This window comes from Monodelphis domestica, chromosome 4 (assembly GCF_027887165.1).
Source record: "Monodelphis domestica isolate mMonDom1 chromosome 4, mMonDom1.pri, whole genome shotgun sequence".
Taxonomy (NCBI): Eukaryota; Metazoa; Chordata; class Mammalia; order Didelphimorphia; family Didelphidae; genus Monodelphis; species Monodelphis domestica.
In genome coordinates this window covers 44,215,945-44,238,172 of record NC_077230.1, presented here as the reverse complement: position 1 = coordinate 44,238,172, position 22,228 = coordinate 44,215,945, and the positions used below count along the sequence as shown (strand labels likewise).

Below are 22,228 nucleotides of genomic sequence, written 5' to 3'. Positions count from 1 at the left end.
TTCTGTGGAAAGTGTTTTGTAGTTGTGTTCATATAGTTCCTGTATTTGTCTCGGGAGATAGATTCCTAGGTATTTTATTTTGTCTAAGGTAATTTTGAATGGGATTTCTCTTTCTAGTTCTTGCTGCTGAGCTGTGTTGGAATTATATAGAAATGCTGATGTCTTATGTGGGTTTATTTTGTATCCCGCAACTTTGCTAAAGTTGTTGATTATTTCGATTAGCTTTTTGGTTGAATCTCTAGGATTTTTTAAGTAGACCATCATGTCATCTGCAAAGAGCAATAATTTTGTCTCCTCCATACCTATTTTAATGCCTTCAATTTCTTTTTCTTCTCTAATTGCTATGGCTATTGTTTCTAATACAATGTCAAATAATAGAGGTGATAATAAGCATCCTTGTTTCACTACTGATCTTAATGGGAATGGATTTAGTTTATCCCTATTGCAGATGATATTAGGTGATGGTTTTAGATATATGCTGTTTATTATTTTTATGAACGGCCCTTCTATTCCTATGCTTTCCAGTGTTTTTAATAGGAATGGGTGTTGTATTTTATCAAAGGCTTTTTCTGCATCTATTGAAATAATCAAGTGATTTTTGTTGGTTTGCTTGTTGATGTGGTCAATTATGTGGATGGTTTTCCTAATATTGAACCAGCCCTGTATCCCTGGTATGAATCTTGGTGAATGATTCTTCTGATCACTTGCTGGAGTCTTTTTGCTAGTATCCTATTTAAGATTTTTGCATCTATATTCATTAGGGAGATTGGTCTATAATTTTCTTTCTCTGTTTTTGGCCTGCCTGGCTTTGGAATTAGTACCATGTTTTTGTCATAAAAGGAGTTTGGTAGAACTCCCTCTTTGCTTATTATGTCAAATAGTTTGGATAGTATTGGAGTTAGCTGTTCTTTGAATGTTTGATAGAATTCACTGGTGAATCCATTAGGCCTTGGGGATTTTTTCTTAGGAAGTTCTTTAAGGGCCTGTTGGATTTCTTTTTCTGATATGGGATTATATAAGAAATCTATTTCTTCTTCTGTTAGTCTAGGAAATTTATATTTTTGTAAATATTCATCTATATCACTTACGTTGGTATATTTTTTGCCATATAGTTGGGCAAAGTAGTTTTTAATGATTGCCTTAATTTCCTCTTCATTGGAAGTGAGATCCCCTTTTCATCCTTGATGCTGTTAATTTGCCTTTCTTCTTTCCTTTTTTTAATTAGATTGACCATTACTTTGTCTATTTTGTCTGTTTTTTTCAAAGTACCAGCTTCTAGTCTTGTTCATTAGCTAAATAGTTCTATCATTTTGATTTTATTCATTTCTCCCTTAATTTTTAGGATCTCTAGTTTGATTTAATTCTGGTGGTTTTTAATTTATTTGTTCTCAAGTTTTTTGATTTGCATTTCCAATTCCTTGATCTCTGTCCTCCCTAGTTCGTTAATATATGCACTCAGGGATATGAATTTTCCTTTAAGTACTGCCTTGACTGCATCCCATAAGGTTTGAACGGATGTCTCGATGTCATTTTCCTCAACGAAATTATTAATTGCTTCTATGATTTCTTCTCTAACTAACCAATTTTGGAGTATCATATTATTTAATTTCCAATTAATTTTTGATTTGGCTCTCCAGGTACCCTTACTGATCAATATTTTTATTGCCTTGTGATCTGAAAAGGCTGCATTTATTATTTCTGCTTTTCTGTATTTGAGTGCCATGTTTCTGTGACCTAGTGTATGATCTATTTTTGTGAATGTGCCATTTGGTGCTGAAAAGAAGGTGTATTCCTTTTTGTCCCTATTTATTTTTCTCCAAATGTCTATTAACTCTAATTTTTCTAAGATTTCATTCACCTCTTTTACTTCTTTCTTGTTTATTTTTTGGTTTGATTTACCTAAATTTGATAGTGGTTGGTTCAAGTCTCCCACTAATATGGTTTTACTGTCTATTTCCCCCTTCAATTCTCCTAGTTTCTCTATTAAAAATTTGGATGCTATACCATTTGGTGCATACATGTTGATTAGTGACATTTACTCATTGTCTATACTCCGTTTTAACAGAATTTATTTACCTTGCCTCTCCCTTTTGATCAGGTCTATTTTTGCTTTGGCTTTGTCGGATATCATGATTGCAACTCCTGCCTTTTTTCTATCAGTTGATGCCCAAAGATCTTACTCCAACCTTTAATTCTAACCTTGTGAGTGTCAACCCGCCTCATATGTGTTTATTGAAGATAACATATGGTAGGGTTTTGGGTTCTAATCCAATCTGCTATTTGTCTACGTTTTATGGGTGAGTTCATCCCATTCACTTTCAAAGTTATGATTGTCACTTGTGGATTCACTGGCATTTTGATATCTTCCCCTAGTTCTGATCTTTCTTCTTTAGCTATTTCCTTTTGAACCAGTGATTTACTTTGGGTCAGTCCCCCTAGTCCCCTCCCTTGATATTCTTCCCTTTCTAGCCCCTCCCATTTTTTGTTCCCTTCCCATGCCCCTTCTCCTTCCCTCCTTTTTTATACTCCCTCCCTCCCCCTCCTTAATTTTCCTTTCTTTCTTGCCCTGTTGGATAAGATAGAATTCTGGATCCCACTGGATCTAGATGTTCTTCCCTCTCAGATTTGATTTCACTGAGAGTAAGGTTTAAGTAATTCCACTTCACGCTCTCTTTCTCTCCTTCCCCTCTCCTTCCCATGTGTATCTTTATATGGGAAAGATTATTTTATTAAGTCCCTCCCTATTTCTTGAAGTAAATCTCAGTATTATCGACGGTTCCCCCCCCTCCCTTTTCCTTTCTTTGCCCCCACTTTCCCCAAATATTCTTAATGCCCCAATCTTTCCCTATGTATGTTTCTTCTAACTACTCTTATGGTGCTACAATTTTTGAGAGTTACACAAAACATTTTCCCCACATATTAATATATATAATTTGATGTAAATGTAGTCCTTATAGAAGAGAGTGTGACTTAAAGAAAAATATAAGATTTATCTCCTTTTCCCTTTCTTTCATATTTACCTTTTCATGTTTCTCTTGCTTTCTGTGCTTGGATATCAAATTTTCCACAAAGTTCTGGTCTTTTCTTCGCAAATGCTTGGAAATCTTCTATTTTGTTGAATGCCCATACTTTCCCCTGGAAGTATATAGTCAGTTTTGCTGGGTAGTTGATTCTTGGTTGGAGACCCAGCTCTCTTGCCTTTCTAAATATTGTGTTCCATGCTTTGCAGTATCTTAGTGTGTTAGCCTCTATGTCATGTGTGATCCTTATGGGAGCCCCCCTATATCTGAAGCTCCTCTTCTTGGCTTCTTGTAGGATTTTCTCCTTTTCCTGGAAGCTCTTGAATTTGGCAATTACATTCCTAGGGATTGTCTTTTGGGGATTTAGTATAGAGGGTGTTCTATGAACCCTTTCTATTTCTATTTTGCCCCCTTCCTCCAGAATGTGTGGGCAATTTTCTTTTATAATCTCCTGTAGAATAAAATTGAGATTATTGTTTATCTCTGGTTTTTCTGGGAGACCGATAATTTGGAGGTTGTCTCTTCTTCCTCTATTTTCCAAGTCTGTGACCTTTTCAGTGAGATATTTTATGTTTTCTTCTAATTCATTAATTTTTTGGCTTTGCTTTATTGATTCTTGCTGTTTTATCATCTCACTTTCTTTCAGCTACTTAATTCTGGTCATTAGGGACTGGTTTTGTTTTTCAGCTTTGTCTGCCCTTCTATTAGATGCTTCCAGCTCCTTCTCCAATTGTGAAGTCTTGTCTATCAGACTGCTGATCTCTTTCTCCCATTTTTTTTCCCAAAAGGTTTCCTTCTTTTGGGTAAGCTCCAGATTGAGATCTTCCAGAGGTTGTGGATAATTTCCATTTTGGGAGGCATGTTCTGATTTTGTTTGGATTTCAACCTCATTCTCTTTTTTTCTTTGGTTACTCCCTCCATAAAAGTTTTCAATAGTCACTTTTCCCCCCATTTCTTCTTGCAGGCTTGATTTTGGGACATGTGAGCCATCCCTTTAGTGGTTTTATAACACTTTCTTTTTTTGGTCTTGGGTCTGGGTGATATGGGCGGGTTTTCTATGAATTTAGGTTGCCTCAGACTAGATCTTCCCAGCCTCCGAGGTTTCTTAGAGCACAGGCCCCTCTTCTCTGTGCAACCACCCAGGTGATCAGCTCTGCCCAGATAATCAGCATATGGTCCACCCCTGCTGTTTAGCTCCACCCAGATGCTCAGCACAACCTCCCCGAGTATGGCTCCCTGGGCCCCCTGTGCTCAGTGCAGGATTCTCCCGTGAAACCGCCCTGAGACGTTGTTTCCTGAATGTCCCCAGATCCCAAGGACCCTGGAGTGCCCCCCCAGACAGAGACATTCCCCACTCACTCGCTGTCCCAATGAGTACTCCGGTAGCTCACTCTGGTTTGGTGGGGGAGGTGGGGGGGGGGGAAGGGCCGCTCAGTTCACCTTTCTATGCAAACTTTTCCTCCTTCTTATTATGGTGTGGAAATGTTCAAACCCCACATACCTTCGCCTCTGTGTGGTACTGGGGAGTACTGGGGAATCCTTCTGTTCCTCCAAAGGTGATTTTTATGCTCCTTTGATGTAGTCTATTTCGTTCGGTGCCGGGGAGAGGAAGTGTGTGGCGTCTAGATTGCAGCCATGATTATTTGGTAGTCCCAGCTTAATAGCTTAATGTCCAAGACTAAATTGGAGAGATATTGTTCTGCATTGACCTTCCTTGCCTGAAAGTTGTGCTTATTGGTAAATCCATGAGATTGATCCCTATCTTTAGAGTTTTTTTAAAAAGTTTTATTTCCATTAAAGAAGTTATCCAAAACTAAAGTCTATTTCATATTATATCAATTTTTCCTATATCAATCTAAATAAATGGAAGTGAATTTCTGTTCAATTATATCTACCATGATGTCAGACAGTGCTCTATAAGATTAAGATGAGGCAAGCATAAGTATCAGTGTACTAAAATTTATTAGGAATATCTTGAAGAAAATTATGAAATTGGCAACAATCGCCTTTAGGATCCTGCCATCTTTCCTTTTGAGGCTACAACCCTGTATTTTTTTTCCTTTACTCCCACCCTGACAGCCATATTATAACCCAACTGAGAAACTATACCATCACAAAATGTTATAGCTTATAGTAGTCAAATGCCAAAGATCACAGGATTAGTAAACAGTAGTGTCACAACTTGAACCCAAGTTTCCTGGCTCCCAGTGAAGTACCTTTACAGGATGTGGTCTTAGGTGTCAACAAGTTGAGGTGATAATTTGATAATATCTTTGATTTTTTCCTTTTTTAGTGGAATTCAGATTTGTGTATGTGTAGGGAAGGTTATATTTTGTGACCAAAATGCCAATCATGTGTCTAATTTTAATCAATGAAGAGGTTAGTATGTGCCAGCACTGAAATGCAAAAAGAACTAAAAGCCCTCGAGGAGATTACAATCTAATGGGAGGTGTTTTAAAAAAGTAAAAAAAGGATGGGAATGTAGAGGGGAGGCTTGGACCCCAATGTATAAAGATGGGGAAAGGGAAGGAGAGCTTCCTACTCCACAAAGCAGGGTACAGGGGAGACAGCAGATTTAATAGATTGGCTCAGAGAGAGGAGAGGGGGTTTGAAGATTTCTCCCTTCTGCCTTCCCTCCTTAGCTAAAGCTGCTCTCCCCAATTTTCTCTTGTCCCTCTTTTCTCCAAGCCTCCACTACTCGAGACCAAAAGTTCTCCCCTCAATCCGTTCACTCACACTAAGCTCAGGGAACAGATAACTTTTAAAGTTAACTCAATCAGATAATACAAAAGGAATAATAGGCAGGGAAGAATGGGACAAGGAAAGTGGGAAAAGTAGGTCCCTGTCTCTATCTAAACCCTTTTCCTACCTCCTCAAGTTTGGGGGGAACTCAGACCTTAATAACCTGAGCCCCCCTGAAAGTCAGGTTTGAGAGAATTAGTGGGTAAGGGTTGGTGAAACTTAGATTGTCTTCACAGCTGCCTGAGTGAATGACCATTAGGGGGAATAAATCAGGGACCCCGACTTCCCCATTCCAACTCCCCAATTTTCCTTATAGTCATTGCTCATAAAATCTTACATGCAGTCAAATATTTTTATTGTGATATTTCTAGGAGCTAGAGGAAGGGTTTCTGTTGTGGCTAGATCAGCCATAATAGAGTGCTATTCATGTCCCCTCCCCAGCTGAGTCAAAGTTTCAGGGCCATTTAGCCCTCTATATTATGTATCTAATTGACTCCATTGATGTATCATTCTATTCCTTGGCCAGTCGCCAGTACTATAAATAGTACAGTTTGAGATCTGATACAGCTAGGTCTCTTTTCTTCACATTTTTTTTTCATTAATTCCCTTGATATTCTTGACTTTTTGTTCTTCCAGACCAATTTTGTTATTGTTTTCTAGTTCTATAAAATAATTACTTGGTAGTTTGATTGGCATGGCACTGCATAAATACATTAATTTAGGTAGAATTGTCATTATCATATTAGTTTGGCTACCAATGAGCAAATAATATTTTTTCCAATTCTTTAGATCCATTTCTGTGAAAAGTATTTTATAATTATGTTCATATGATTCCTTTGTAGATTCCCAAGTATTTTATTTTGTTTAGAGTGATTTTAAAAGGAATTTCTCTTTTTAATTCTTTCTGTTGAACTTTATTGGTAATATATAGAAAAGCTGATGATTTAAGTGGATTTATTTTGTATCCTGAAACTTTGCTAAAAACATTAATAATTTCAACTAGTTTTTAAGTTTATTCTCTAGGATTCTTTAAGTATACCATCATATAATCTGCAAAGAGTGATAGTTCAGTTTCCTCATTGCCTACTTTTCTTTCCTTATTGCTAAAGCTAGCATTTCTTATATAATATTAAGTAATTGTGATAATAATAGGCAACCTTGTTTCACCCTGATCTTATTGCTTCTAATTTATCTCCATTATAGATGACATTTGCTGAAGATTTTAGGTATATACTCATTATTTTAAGGAATAATTCTTTTACTCCTACCCTTTCTAGTGTTTTTAATAGGTATGGATGTTGTATTTTGTCTAAGGTCTTTTCTGCATCTGTTGAAGTAACTATGTGATTTCTGTTAGTTTGGTTATTGATATGGTCAATTTTACTGACAGTTTTCCTAATATTAAATCAGACCTGCATTCCTGATGCAAATCCCACCTGCTCATAGTTAATGATCCTTTTGAATATTGTTGTATTCTTGCTAGTATCTTACTTAAAATTTTTGCATTTATATTCATTAATGAAATTGGCCTATAATTTTCTTTCTCTGTTTTTGTTCTTCCTGGCATAGATAACAGTACCATATTTGCTTCATAAAAAAAGAATTTGGTAGGATTCCTTCTCCACCCATTTTACCAAATAATTTATGCAGTATTGGAATTAATTGTTCTTTAAATGTTTTGGAGAATTCACTTGTGAATGCATCTGACCCTGTGGATTTTTTTTTAGGGAATTCAATAATGCTTGTTCAATTTCTTTTTCTGATATGGGATTACTTAAGGATTCTATTTCCTTTTATGCTAAACTGGACAATTTGTATTTTTGTAAAGACTCATCCATTTCACTTAGATTGTCAGATCTATTGGCATATAATTGGGCAAAATAGCTCCTAATAAATGCTCTAATTTGATTTTCTTCTTTTCTTTTTAAAATCAAATTAACCAATACTGTCTATTTTATTTTTTATAAAATAAACTCCTACTCTTATTTACTAGTTCAGTGGTTCTCTCATTTTAACTTTTGTTAATTTTTCATTTAATTTATAGGATTTCTAATTTAGTTTTTAAATGAAGGTTTTTCATTTGTCCTTTTTTTAAAAAAAATTAATTACATTCCAATTCATGGACCTGAATTTTCACTATTTTATTAATTTAAGTGCATAGGAGCTATATACTGCTGAAAAGAAAGTATATTATTTTCCATTGCTATTCCATTTTCTCCAGAGATATATTAGTTCTACTTTTTCTAAGATTTCATTCACCTTCTTTACTTCTTTCTTATTTATTTATTTTATTTGATTTATCTAGATCTGAAAGAAAGAAGTTGAGGTCTCCCACTAGTACAGTTTTATTGTCTATTTCTCCCTGAAATTCATTTAATTTCTCATGAAAAATTTAATGACTATACCATTTGGTTCATTTATATTCAGTATGAATATTACTTCATTATTTGTAGTGCCCTTTAGCAAAATATGATTCCTTTCCTTATCTATTTTAATCAGATCTATTTTTGCTTTAGCTTGTCTGAGATCATGATTGGTTATCCTGCTTTTTAAAAATTTAGGTGATGCATGATAAATTCTGCTCCAGTCCCTTTCCACACAAGAGTGAGGTAGTGTGTCACCCTACCTCAAATGTAATTCTTATAAATAGCATATAGTAGGTTCCATTTTTTAATCCACTCTGCTATCCACTTCTGTTTTTGGGGTGAGTTCATCCCATTCACAGTCACAGTTATGATTATCAACTGTGTATTCCCCTACTTATTTTTCCCTTTTGATTCTGCTCTTATTCTCTTTCCCTCTGTTGCTCTTCTTCAGTGTTTTGCTTTTATAACACCCCTCATTTCCCCCTCCCTCCTATCACCACCCCCCTTCCCTTGTTTTATTCCCCTTATACTTCTTTATAGATTAGGATAGGATACTATACCCTCTCTGAGACAATTATGATGAAAATACCATTTAAGTGTTGGCTGTCACTATCCTCATCCTCCCCTCCTCTGTAATTCATGTCTCTTTAGAGTACATAATTGACCCCATTTCATCTCTTCCTTCACTTTTCTCTCAGTGTAAATCTCTTTTTTACCCCTTAATTTTTTCATATCATATCATCCTAATCAACTTACTTTCCCACCCCTTGTCTAAGTATATTCCTTCTAACTACTCTACTATGAATAAGAATTTAAAGAATTACAAATATCCTCCATCTGCTTGTAAAAAATTATAAATACATATAGTCTGACTTATTTAAAGGGCTTATTGAGTTCTTTACATTTTTTCTTTCTTATTTACCTTTTAAGGCTTTTCTTGAATTTTGTGTTTAGACTTCAAATTTTTTGTTTGAGGCTGATCTTTTCCACAGAACTGTTTGGAAATCTTCTATTTTATTGAATTATTATTTTTTTTTATTTTCAATGCAACTTTATTTTCACAATCCAAAAATTACAGAGTACACTTATTAACTATATACTAGTGTAAGACTACTTGCCAGAAGTCTGGGAAGTGACAGTCTGATTCCGTATCACAATTCAAGAGTTCTTAGGGGTTACCACATCTTTCTTTGGTAAGTCAGAGGGCATAGTGGTCCTACAACCCATTCAGAAGGAACACTACTTTCTAAGAAACATAGCAGCTGTTCCATACTTCCCTGGGCTTGGGTCAGCTTAAACTGGCTTTGGGTCAGTTGATACCTCTCTAGATCTTTAAATCCATTACTCATGGAAAAGGTTGTATGAAGCTCCTACATGTCACAATAGGCCTATTGGAGCCTGTCTTGTAGGCTGCTGGATTTTAGGCATGAGGTCCATGAAGGCTGAATGTAATTTTAGGGTAATGTTAAGGGGCATGGCCAGAATTCGGGATTCAAGGAGCTGTGAACCATCCGCATTTTCTGACTGGTTCCTACTCCACTTGATCCATCGTTCAAATAGTGCCTTTTGGCTAATCTGGCGATTCTCAGACCCTTGCTTGCTTTGATGAGTCAATTCAATTGTTTCATAGAGCTGGTACAAGAGTTCTCTGATGTCATACTTGGCACCTCTGATAATTTCCAAAGCATTCTTATATGCTTGAGCCTGGAGTTGGGCTGGCAGACAACCTAGTGGTGTGAAAATGCTGTCATCTATTGAATAGTCTTCTCCAAAACATTCATCTTCCTCTGAAGACTCTTGGACACCAAGTATAAGACACCCCCAAAAGAATTTACCCAATTTTGCTGTGTATGTCACTCTGTTTTATAAACCTAGATCTTTTTTCTTTACAGAATAGCAAAATCTATGCCTTCCAATCATTTAATATGGAGGCTGCTAAATCCTGTGTGATCATTTTTGTAGATTGCAGCTTCATGGTATTTGAATTTTTTTTTTCTTTTTGGCTGTTTACAATATTTTCTCCTTGCCTTAGGGACTCTTCAATTTAGTTATTATATTCCTAGGAGTTGTCCTTTGAGAATTTCTTTCTGGAGGTGATCTGTGGATTCTTTCAATTTCAATTTTACTCTCTTATTCAAGAGTATCTGGGCAGTTTACTTTGATAATTTCTTAAATTATGATGTCTGGGCTTTTTTTTTCAAGCATGATTTTTAATCCAGTAATTCTTAAATTGTCTCTCCTGGATCCATTTTCCAGGTCAGTTGTTCTTTTTCAATGAGATATTTCATGTTTTCTTTTGCTTTTTTTATTCTTTTGCTTTTATTTTATTGTTTCTTGATGTCTTAAGAATTATTATCTTCCAATCTCTTGGAACTTGAATTCAGTTTTTTTCTGAGGTTGAAACTAGTTTCCTATTTATGATACAATGCTACCTTTCTTTGTAATTGAATATTTATATGAAAAAACTCACAAAGTTGTTTCTAGAGTTTGATTGACTTGGAGAAAGTGGACTGGTTCTGATGTCAGATAGGCAGAGCTCTCTTTTCTGCTGATTGATTTTAGGTAAATCTTGAAATCTTTGTGAGTTTCCATTTCCTCATCTCTAAAATGGTATTGGGTAGCTAAATAGTTTAGTGGATGAATTGCTGGGTCTGGAGTTAGGAAGATTCATCTTAGTCATTTTAAATATGGCCTCATTACTTGCTAGCTATGTATCCTTGGAAAAGTCACTTAACCTTGTTTGCCTCAGTTTCCTCTTCTGCAAAATAAGCAGTTCTCTAGCAAGCCATCCAATTATCTTTGCCAAGAAAATCCAGAATAAGTTCATGAAGTGTCAAACAACTAAACAACAATGAAAATTTTTAAAAAATTGGAAATAATGATATTTGTATTGCCTCTCTCACAGGACTGTTTTTAGGATCAATTTTGTTAATGTATTGGAGGTGGTTGTAAATAAAGAACTCCACAAATGTGAACTATTATAATTTCAGTGCTATGTAAAGTAAGTGTTAGTAATTCAATAGGCTTGTTTAATATTTTAAAAGAGCAATATAATAGGTCCCATCCTTTATTTTGCTCATGAGACTGGAGTTGCTTAATTATACCATGCCTTGTGAGTTGAGTTCCTTGCTTTTGAGTATGGATAATTATTTATATTAGCTAGTCATTTTGCAAGATCTCAAGGAAACACATTTGGTAAACTCAATGAAATGACAGTGAGAAGAATAAAGACAGAGACTGATGCTAGAAATGAATAGGCAGAATCTCTTTAAACAAGGCTATGCTGTCTAACTCTTCTACAGGTCACCTGAGAACTAAAGAATGTCTTGAATGGAACACTGCTAAAACACCAAGGTTTCTTTGGGAAATTTTGTAAAAAAAGGCTTACATTTTCACTGTCTCCTGGAATTGTCTTGTGCATCTCTGCACTGAGCATCCTCTCTAATTTGCTTTGGGAGATGGGAGGAATTTTCTTTGTTCCTCTGTTTATTATTATTATTATTATTATTATTATTTCTTCTGTGTATCTATGCTAAAAGTAGTCTCTAAATTTAACTTCTTTAGGGCGACTCTCCTTTTATTTTTTTCCCATCAGGAAACCTAATATGTCAGTGAAATGGATAGAAACAATAGCTACTCTGAGGCTCCATCAATCCTTTTGCTTTCCTCCCCAGAATTGCCTTCATGTCTTTTAAGGGAATAGGGAAGTTTTTGCTTGCCTAAACTGTTTTTTTCACATTTATAGTATATAAATTAATGTGATAATGTGCAAAACAGTCAATGTAGCTTTTGAAACTAATTGTATTAATAGAGATGATTTGAACTAAGCATAACCAAAGAGACTGCCCATGTAGAAATTAGTTCAAAAGTTTTTCTCAGCTTTTCAAAACTATTATAGCCAGGATCTCAGATTTTGCACATATACCAATTACTTCTTTTTGTCCCTAGTTTATTAAAATTAGTTTCATCTTTGGTCAACTTCAAGTCCTATTTCAAAATATTTTTGCATTTTGAATGACTCAAGATTGTTCATGATCAATTTTGCCATTCTGTACAATACCTAGCACATTTTTGCTGATTAAAGAAGGGAAGGAAACCCTGGGTTGATGATACAGATGAGTGATTGGGTATTTTGAGCAACCTGACCTGTCAGGGTATTCCTTCCCCCCATCCTCTCCCAGACAGAGAGCAAAATGCTACTCTATGCCTTAGGCACTTTGGTGGGCTAGCAGTTGCAGCAATCTGTGTCAAGATAGAGAACACCTCAGGAGAAGGGGATAATTGGTTGGCTAGGATGTTTGCTAACCATAGCCTTTCCCACAATGTCCTCTTCTACACAGAAAGTTGCCTGAGAGAAAGAGTAGTAACAATTGATCCAGGAGTTTGACTTGACTTGGATCTGAGAAAGCTATACACCAACCTTCCCTCTTCTTGCTGATATTGATCTGACTGCTTGTTAAACAATGACAGATATTTATTTGGGGATAGTACAACAAGGGTGAGGTTAGGGAAGAAGGTCAAACAAGGGTTCACTATGCTAAAAACACAGACTGGTGGCAGGTCCTTTTAGCACTTGGCTAATCACGGGGACTAGACTGGAAGCCTTCTCTGTCTTCTTGATTCTTCTATGCTAGCTAACTTAAGCTAAACTAAAGAAGCAGCCAATGTCTTTAGGTGTAGCTGGCATGGATGAAGAAGTTCTGGCTTTACCCAGCCTGCCCTTCAGGGTAAACCCTCTCAGGCTTATCATGTCTATTGTGTCTTATCAGTCCACACAGGTCTGGAATTTACAGAGAGACAGGATCAGTAAAAGAGTTCCAATGGGCTTCAGATATGGCAGGGAAAATCCTCAGGAATGGAGTTGTGCCAATCCTGAAGTGGGAATAGGATCTGTTGTCTCTCCAGGGTTCAGAAACTGAACTGTTTCAGAGTTCATTGCTTTCCCAGAGACCCTTGTTCCCCATAATTCCAACTGCCTCTGTCTGTCATCTCTGCTTCTCCTGCATTCCATCTCATCCCTGTGTAAAATCATTTCCTTCACTAATTAGTCATTTTCAGTCATATTCAACACTTTGTTACCCTATTTAGAGTTTCCTTGACAAAGATATCACAGTTGTTCAACTTTTCCTTCTCTAACTCATTTTACAGATGAAGAAACTGAGGCAAAAATCATTAAGTGACTTGCTAAAGGACACATAGCTAGTAAGTGTCTAAGGCTGGATTTAGACTCAGGTCTTTTTGATTCCAGGCCAGGTACTCCATCTGCTTCGCCACCTTCCTGCCCATACTACATAGTAGGTGCCTGGTACTTAGTAGGTGGCTAATACACTTTTTGTTGATTGATTTTGCATTTAGGACATTTGTATTTAGGAGTTGTGATCATTATTTTCTCAAGTCTAGTGTAGGGAATGAACAAAACAATATACAATGTTGATTTGTATTGTATTCTGATTTCTGATGAGTAAATGCTCACAATGAAAATTTAAGAATCTACATTTCAAATGTAGAATGCTCAAGCACATTCTTTTAAAATTCTTAGTTTACTTCAAATTTAGATTATATACAGTATCCTATAATAGAAAGACTTCCTTTCTCTCCCCTGCTACTGTCTTCCTCCCCTAAGTGGCACAGGTCTTCTGTAAATGGTTATGTCACTGATTTTCCAGTAGCAATTAAAGGTGAGCTATTTACCCCAATTATGTGGTATTTCATAAGTCCTGTGATTCACATTTGCAAGATTGCTGGATGACATAAGGAAATACATATCATAATTGTCTCTTTCCCTTGTGCTTTGCAATTCTATATTATCCACTACATTCATATTACTAGAATGCCTACAAAAGTGCTAAATACTCAGAAGACTCTCCATAAATAATCAATTGATTGGCTGGGCATGTCTTTATTTCCCCATACAAAATGTCCCTCATTCTTTGCTATATAAATATTGGTGAATGTAGGGTGGTTTAAAACAACAACAACAACAAGTATAAACTTGGTTTGCAAGGAATGTAGATAAAAGTTGCAAAATATCCATTCAATCATTTTCTTTACTTTACAACAATGGTACCTTAGACTACTAGATTTGTCATTACTGAAAGTTGGTTTCTTTTATAAATATGAATGAAATAATGTTAGTTGAAAGATATTTAGGTGTGGTCAATAGAGGATGAGAGTTTTTAACCTGTTCTCTGTGGAAAGGAAAATAGACTAACAGTTGGTGGGGGAAGGGGCAACTGGGAGTGGCAGTTGGGTCTTGTGACTAGCACTTCCTTCCTGCCAGGAGTGGCAGTTGGGTCTGGTGACTAGCACTTCCTTCCTGCCAGGAGTGGCAGTTGGGTCTGGTGACTAGCACTTCCTTCCTGCTGGGGTATACTTGCTTCCTGGTGTTGGAGGAGGGAGGAACTCATTCAGCCCAGTCTGAGTGGTGTGCCTCTTCTTGGTTAAGCCTGAAGATTCAGGCCCAATCACTTCTGAAGGTTAGACCTGTTCTTGTTTGCTTTCTATCTACTGCTAAGATTCTAAATTAGACAAAGCGAAGACTGACATAGAGTAGATGGGAGTGGGAGAAACCCTCTTCCAGCCTCTGGGGCCTGGCCTCAGCTCTGAAGCTGAGAAAAACTCCAATCCCAACTGGTTATTAAACTTTATATTATTTGAATTCTCAGTCAAATAAGTGGACTATCTTTTCTGGGCATAAAGGGAGCTGATTATCAGTTCAGTCATTCAAGATAAACAGACCTTATTAAACCCCTGCTGCTTCCTCTCAGCAGGGGGCATCTCTCTCCTTTGCCTCACTGAGCAATATTCCCTCTCTCCCCTCAATTCCTCAATACCCCATACAAACCTCCCATTATCCCCCCCATTCCATCCTTTCCCAATAAATATTACAGCTCAAACTCCACCTTTGATATATACCAGCTGACTGTAAAGTATTTAAATCTCTCAGTGATCTAATCGGAGCTCTTAAGACTTAAGATAGAAATGACTTACATAGCTAGAGAGTAAGAGATTTTTACACTGAATTTCTCCAAATCAATAAAGTCACAGTTTCAACCACTTTGCCCATCTCTTAACCAGTTTTGATTACTTGTTACTATCCACAATGTTTGAAGAATATCAATTGGGAATTTTCATTATCATGGGGAGTTCAAGAAGTACTTTTGATTAGAAGGTCTGCAGCAGAAACCAGTGATTGAACTCTGCTAGTGGAAAATATATTTATCTCAGACTCATGAAATGGATGTTTGGTAGTTTTTAATGATTAATTTATCTTATTGATTTTTTTCTCTCACTAAACCCCTTAGAAGATTGAATAATTGAGAGTTTAAGAGTTGGACGGACACAACTACCTATCAAGGCAAAATATTCCAGTTCTGGCCAACTCTAATTTTTAGGGAATTATTTATGCCATCCAACCTAAATTTGCTTTTTGTAATTTCTACCAGTTGTTCTTGGTACTGTTCCATTTGGCCAAACAGAACATATCTTATCCCTCTTTCACATAATAGACCTTCAAATACTTAAAACAAGCTACCATGTTAAATTTTTTCTTGTCTGGACTACTACTGCCCAGTTCCTTTTACTGATATTCATTTGTTATGGATTTCAATAATATTATGATTACTGTCCTCAGAGAACTCTCCAATTTATAAATGTCCTTCCTTAATTTAGGCATTCAAAACTGAACACAATATTGCATCTGAGGGCCATAAAGATTACAGTGCAGTGAGCCATATAATTTGTGAAAACTTGGCGATTTATTAGGTATGTCAGAATGAAGGAGAAGAAAGAATTGAGGATGATTCAGATTGCAAATGTGCACAGTCAGAATCATGATGATGTCCTCTACAGATGTAGAGAAGATAGAAGGAGGGATGGGTTTACAGGAAAAAAGATTATAAGTTCTGTTTTGGACATATGTGAGATACAAAGGTATATTAATGTATAAATATCAAACGGGTAGTTGAATATGTGCTTGGTCCTGGAACACAGGAGAGAGAATCTTTTTAGATATGTTTATTTGGGAATCATCAGCATAGAGATGATGATTGATTTCATGAAAGATATTAAGATGAGACAGACAGACAGACAGGAAAGAGTGAAAATTTACATTTCACAAAAAAGCAGGTTGATTTGAAGCAAGAAAAAAGATAATCAGCAATTATCAAAGACATTAGTCTAAGAGGTTTTAGAGGAAAAATAAATAAAAGAGTGAAATAAAAATACTTTTTTTACAAAGGAGCTTTGCAACTTAATGCCACTTAACTGAATAGTTAATTAGGTCTAATGTGGGGTGATAAAGATCTTTTTTCATACTTTTAACTGAACAGATAATGTTGCATCTGGGAAAGAGAACTAAATTTTGATAAAAATATGTTTTTGTTCAAGTCCTACCAATGTAAAATATTCACTCTCTTTCTCACTACTCCTTACACATGATGATACATTTCTTGACTCTGTACCTTTACATGGGTTACACTAGTACCTAGAATGCATGCTCTCTTCACTTCTGGTTATTATAATCAAGAGTCTGGAAATTTAGTAGCTATCTCCCCCAATAAATGTATATATGGTCCACTTTTTAAGTTTAATATGCATTGTTAACATTTTCTCCTTTACTTTCTAAAATCTAACATAGATCATCAATAACCACAAAAAAAATCAACCCATGATTTATTGTTTTTGTTGATTTATGGTGTGTTAATGTACACAATGAAAATTTAATAATCTGTTTTTGAGATTTGGTTCAAAAATGCTATTGCACACAATACTTGGTTTCCTTCAAATTCAGTCTCCTATAGCAGAGTACCTTTTCTGGACTTCCTTACAATTGTCTCCCTCCTCCAATTTATCTTGTATTAATTCCATATGCACTTTTATAATACAAGGTAATATTTTTAATAAATATAGTTAAGTGGTACAGTAGATAGGGCATAGGAAGATCTGAGTTCAAATTGGACCATAGATATTTGCTAATTATGAGTGGCTAAGGCAACCTGTCTGCCTCAGCTTCTTCAATAGTAAAATGGAGATAATAATAACATCTATTCACAGGGTTGTTGTGAAGATAAAATCATATGAAATTTGTAAAATGTATAGCACAGGGTATAGAACATAGTAGGCACTTGATTTTTTTCTTCCTTCATTCCAATAGATTCAGAGATCCTTAGAGTAGGTTTAACTTCATTTTGCCTTTCTGTATTCATCTTATAGTTCAGTGCTTAGCCTATACCAAGTATGGATATTGAATGCTTAATTCAATTATTTCATGATGTCAGGCTAGTCGTTAAACTTCTCTGAACTTTATTCTCTTGCTCTAAAATAAATACAATATTTTAAAAACTCACCTCATAGTGCAGTTATAATAGTCAAATGAAATCATGCATATAAGACACTTGGTAAATCATAAAATAAGATATAAACTTCAATTGTCATAATAAATTGATTTATACAAGGTCTAACAGATGCTTACCAAGTATTTAAAGAACAACATCTTTCGACTCTAAGTCTAGCCTTTCAATTAATCATACCATTCCATTTCAATTACACTATCCAGAGGTTGAAAGTATCTGGCTTACATTTTCCCTTTGTTTTCCTTTTTCTTCTATCATTACATTTGGCAATTTTAAATCTGTTGGAGTTGATGTAGTTGATTAAAAAAATAATATATAAACTCATACAATTTTTTAAAGAAGTCTCTTACTTGTTGATTATATTTCTGATTGAATTTCCAATTATTCATTAAGTTTAAAACACTGGAAGAAAAAAATAAAACACAGTTCCTATTTTATTTGTACAATTTCTTTTTTCATTTTCCAATGACCTCCAATCAACTCCCTAGAATTCTTCTTTCAGGTGAAGATTGTTATAGGAATAATTAAGTAAGGTGTGTAGGTTTTCAGATGGATAGCAGAGTGCAGAGTTCTGGAATCCTGGTATAGAGCAACAGCTATTGGAGAGAAACAGTTGAGCCTGAGGGCTGTGGCCTTTCTCTCTCTGGATGTATCTGAGGAGATTAGCTTTTTCCTGGTGGCCTTTGACTGCTTGTCTTCATATCCTACCTGCTGTTTGGGTTATCCTATACCCTGTTGGCTATTTGACATCTGCTGAGTTCCTGTACTGCTCTTGTGACAACTACCAGCTGATAATGAGACTATTGTTGGGCCCTGTCAGACTTGCACACAGACCCTTTTCCTTAGATTATCAAAAAGAGGGTTAAGTGTTAGCTTAGCTGAGTATAGTAATTTGGAGTTATATAGGGAGTATAGGAATAGAGTAGGGAAAAGACTCAGATGCAATATCTGTGAAGAGATTTGTAGATCTGGGGAGGTGTAGATAGTTATTATTAGAGTAAGTTATATCCAAATTCCTTCTAACCTGTCCCTATTTTATTAAACAACTGTTATTTTATAACATCAGGTTCTGTGTGTGTCTCATCTCAGGATCTGGCTCTGCCTGCACTGGGCTTGGGTCACCTTCCCAAAACCAGGTTACCCTTCTGATACTGGCCTAAATAATATCTAATCCCATCCCCCCAAATCCCCAAAACAAATAAAACACTGGCTACATTGTAAATTTTAAAATTAAATCTTAATAGTTTAAGAGATTTATTAAACAATCATTAGAAATCAAGGAATAAAGAGAATTCAAAATAAATACCACATGACCATGGTTGGTTATTCATTTTCACAATACACACTCATCACCATTACCACTGACTGCATGCAAAAAGAAAAGAGCAAGAGCTTCAACTCCTACTGAATTTATCCTCACTCTACAGGAAGTACATAATGACAGGAAGTCAGTGGGCTTTTGGGAAATGTAATTCATTTTTTAAAATAACAGATTTTCAATTATACATTCCCCCTAAGACCTATGGAAGACTAGTCTGTCCAGTGGGTCTTGTAAACATACCAACAAGATCCCTTTATAGTAACAAAAAAGATGGGAGACATATTTTTTTCAGTATAATACGTCTTACAAGGACATTGAGAACTTGCTACAGGCTTTTTTAACTGAATGTGAAAAAAATAAAATAATTGCTCATGTCAACAAAACCCGGGGGTGTAATGCAGCACATTGGCCATCTCAGGATCCCGAAGGGGACTATAACAGTCCTGAGGATTATCTACAACTATGCCGTTGTAGAGAGGCCATCCTTAAGGCAATGAAGGAATGTGAAGACAATACAGATAAGTGGATGGAACTTGAAAAAATTAAGCAAAAGGAGGAAGAAACACCCTCCAGATTTGTGGATAGAATAATCGAGTTTGTGGCCAGATACCTGGATTGGGACATAACTAAAGAAACTAGCTTAACAGAAGTTAGAAGGATCTTTGTCAATAACTCTTGCAAAGCAATTAAGAATTATTTTAGAACACAATGTCCAAGATGGTCAGAGATGGACCTTGAATAATTTTGAAAAACAGCTATATATGTTTTAAAGGGAAACAAAGAAAAGGAAGAAGAAAATAATGATGACATGGAGGAAATGAAGAAAAAAATGAGATGTGTAATAGATAGGATAACTAAATTAGAAAGTGGGCATGATAATGAACCAACGATAATTGCCCGTTTCCAGAAATCTAATTATCAATTCATTACCTGCCACTTCTGTGGGAAGAAGGGCCACAATACGGTACAGTGTAGAGCTTTTCTCAAGATTATAGGAAGGAATACTCAGTTTAATGACAACTACAGAAGTGATAATTATAGAAATAAATATAATGACAATGAAAACCACAACTTTAGGAATGATGACTATAGGAATGGATATTGGGAAAATGATAACTCAAATGAAATAACTCCACAACAAAATATAAAAAATGGTGCTCATCCAAAAAATACTCAAGGTGGTAATGCACCTCAGGGAGGTGCCCTTCAGGGGGGCACTTTTCAGGGGGGTACGCAAGGAACTTCCTAAACACAATGAAGGTGTCCGGGGGGGGGGGGGCTGGGGCACAGGAATCAGAGGATACAACATTTTATTTTCCAGACCCTGATGTCCTACTACCCATTGTCCCTATCCACTACCCCCCATACTAATGAACCCCATGTTACTTTAAAGGTGGGTAACATCTATTATGATTGTCTATTAGACACTGGAGCTTCCTGGTCTGTATTAAAGAGAACACCTGATTTACAATGTTATTCTGTTGGCTTAGAGAATTTAATGGGAGTATCAGGAATACCCCCAAGGAGTTAAAAGACTTCCCCCTAGAATGGTTTCTGTAGAACCCCTAGAGGTACAACATTCCTTCCTTTTGATGCCTGACTCCCCTTTAAATTTTCTGGGGAGGGACCTTCTATGCAAACTCAGAGCCACAATAACCTGTTCCCCAGATGGTTCTTTATCATTGGAAGTACCACAGGAATCTTTAAATTTACTCCTTGTAATTCTCTCAGAGAGTCAGGAGAAAAAAGAGAATCCCACCTTTGCAATACCTGAAGATATACCGGAGTCTCTTTGGGCCACATCTTCTTCCGATGTAGGCTTACTAAAGTCGGCTGTTCCTGTGCAGATAAAAACTAAATCTAGCCCACCTCCTTCCATTCCTCAGTATCAGAGGCAATTGAGGGAATTACCCCAGTAATTAACTCATTAATTGCACAGGGAATAATAATCCCTTGTAAATCTGAATACAACATGCCCATCCTGCCCATTAAAAAACCAAAAAGAGGGCCCGATGGCAAACACCTCTATAGATTCGTGCAGGATTTGAGGGCTGTGAACAATCACGTTAAAAAGAGACACTCCATAGTTTCCAATATCAATACTATTCTTTCTTCTATTTCTAGACAGCTAAATACTTTACAGTAGTAGACTTGTGCTCAGCCTTCTTTTCCGTACCCATACATGAGAACTCAAGACATATCTTTGCTTTCACCTGGCAGGGCCATAAATACTGATGGAGTTGTTTGCCACAAGGTTTCGTAGACATCCCGAGCTTATTTGAGCAAATTTTGAGCCAAGATACAGATAATATAAAATTTAAAAACAGCAAATTAATCAAGTATATAGATGACCTACTCTTGGCCTCAACAGATGCACAAACATGTCAGGAAGATAGCAAGCACCTTCTTTTGGAATTGCACAAAAGAGGTCATAAGATCTGGAAGGATAAGGTCCAGTGGTGCCTCCCTAAAGTAGAATACTTGTTGGGGTTCATCCTGTCTGCAGGTGCCCGCTTGATTTCTCCCAAACTAATTGAGAATATTCAAAATTTAAGTGGACCTACCACTAAGAAATAGTTGAGAGCAATTTTGGGAGCAACAGGGTTTTGTAGACAATGTATTCCTTGCTATGGAGAAATTACTAAACCCCTTATAGCACTAACAAGTGCTATTTAGTCCCTGAACTTCTCAAATTAAAACGAGAACACCTGTCAGCTCTATCAGATCTAAAAAAGGCTATCCTGTCTGCCCCCGCTCTAGGCATCCCAGATTACAACAAGCCATTTACTTTGTATGTACATGAACAAAGAGGGGTAGCTTCAGGTGTTTTGACTCAGACTTTGGGACCTTTTCAGGGTGCCAATTGCCAATTATTCTGCCCAACTGGACCCAGTAGCATCAGGAGCACCACCATGTCTTAGAGGAGTAGCTGCTACAGCCTTACTAGTGACAAAAACTGTTGATCTAGTGTTGGGATGCCCATTCACAATTATGTGCCTACATGAGGTAGAAGCATTTTTGCTAAGACACAGAACACAGGCATTTTCTGATCAGTCAATTGCAAGGTATGCAATAACCTTGTTAAACAATGAAAACATTACCTTAAACGCTGTTCAACTCTTAACCCTGCCACCTTGCTTCCAGATTTACCAACTTCAGGAGAACCATTACATAGTTGTGGAACACTAGTGTCCATGGCAGAAAAGCCTCAAGATGATCTCTTGGACACTCCCTTAAACAACTCAGATCTGGTCTTATTTACTGATGGTTCTTCTTTTATGAGAAATGGCATAGGCTACACTGGAACTGCTGTAGTCACAGAATTTGCCACTGAGTGGTCAGCTTCGCTGCCCTCTAATATTAGCGCTCAGGGGGCAGAACTCATAGCTCTGAAACATGCCTGTATAATTGCCAAGGGTAAAAAGG

At 36.3% G+C, this 22,228-nt stretch overlaps 1 pseudogene; it reads right to left on the bottom strand.

The window, feature by feature from the left end:
* Nucleotides 1–9,303: 9,303 nt before the first annotated feature.
* On the bottom strand, nt 9,304–17,480 carry LOC100619894 (uncharacterized; annotated as a pseudogene).
* Between the last annotated feature and the right edge of the window lie 4,748 nt (nt 17,481–22,228).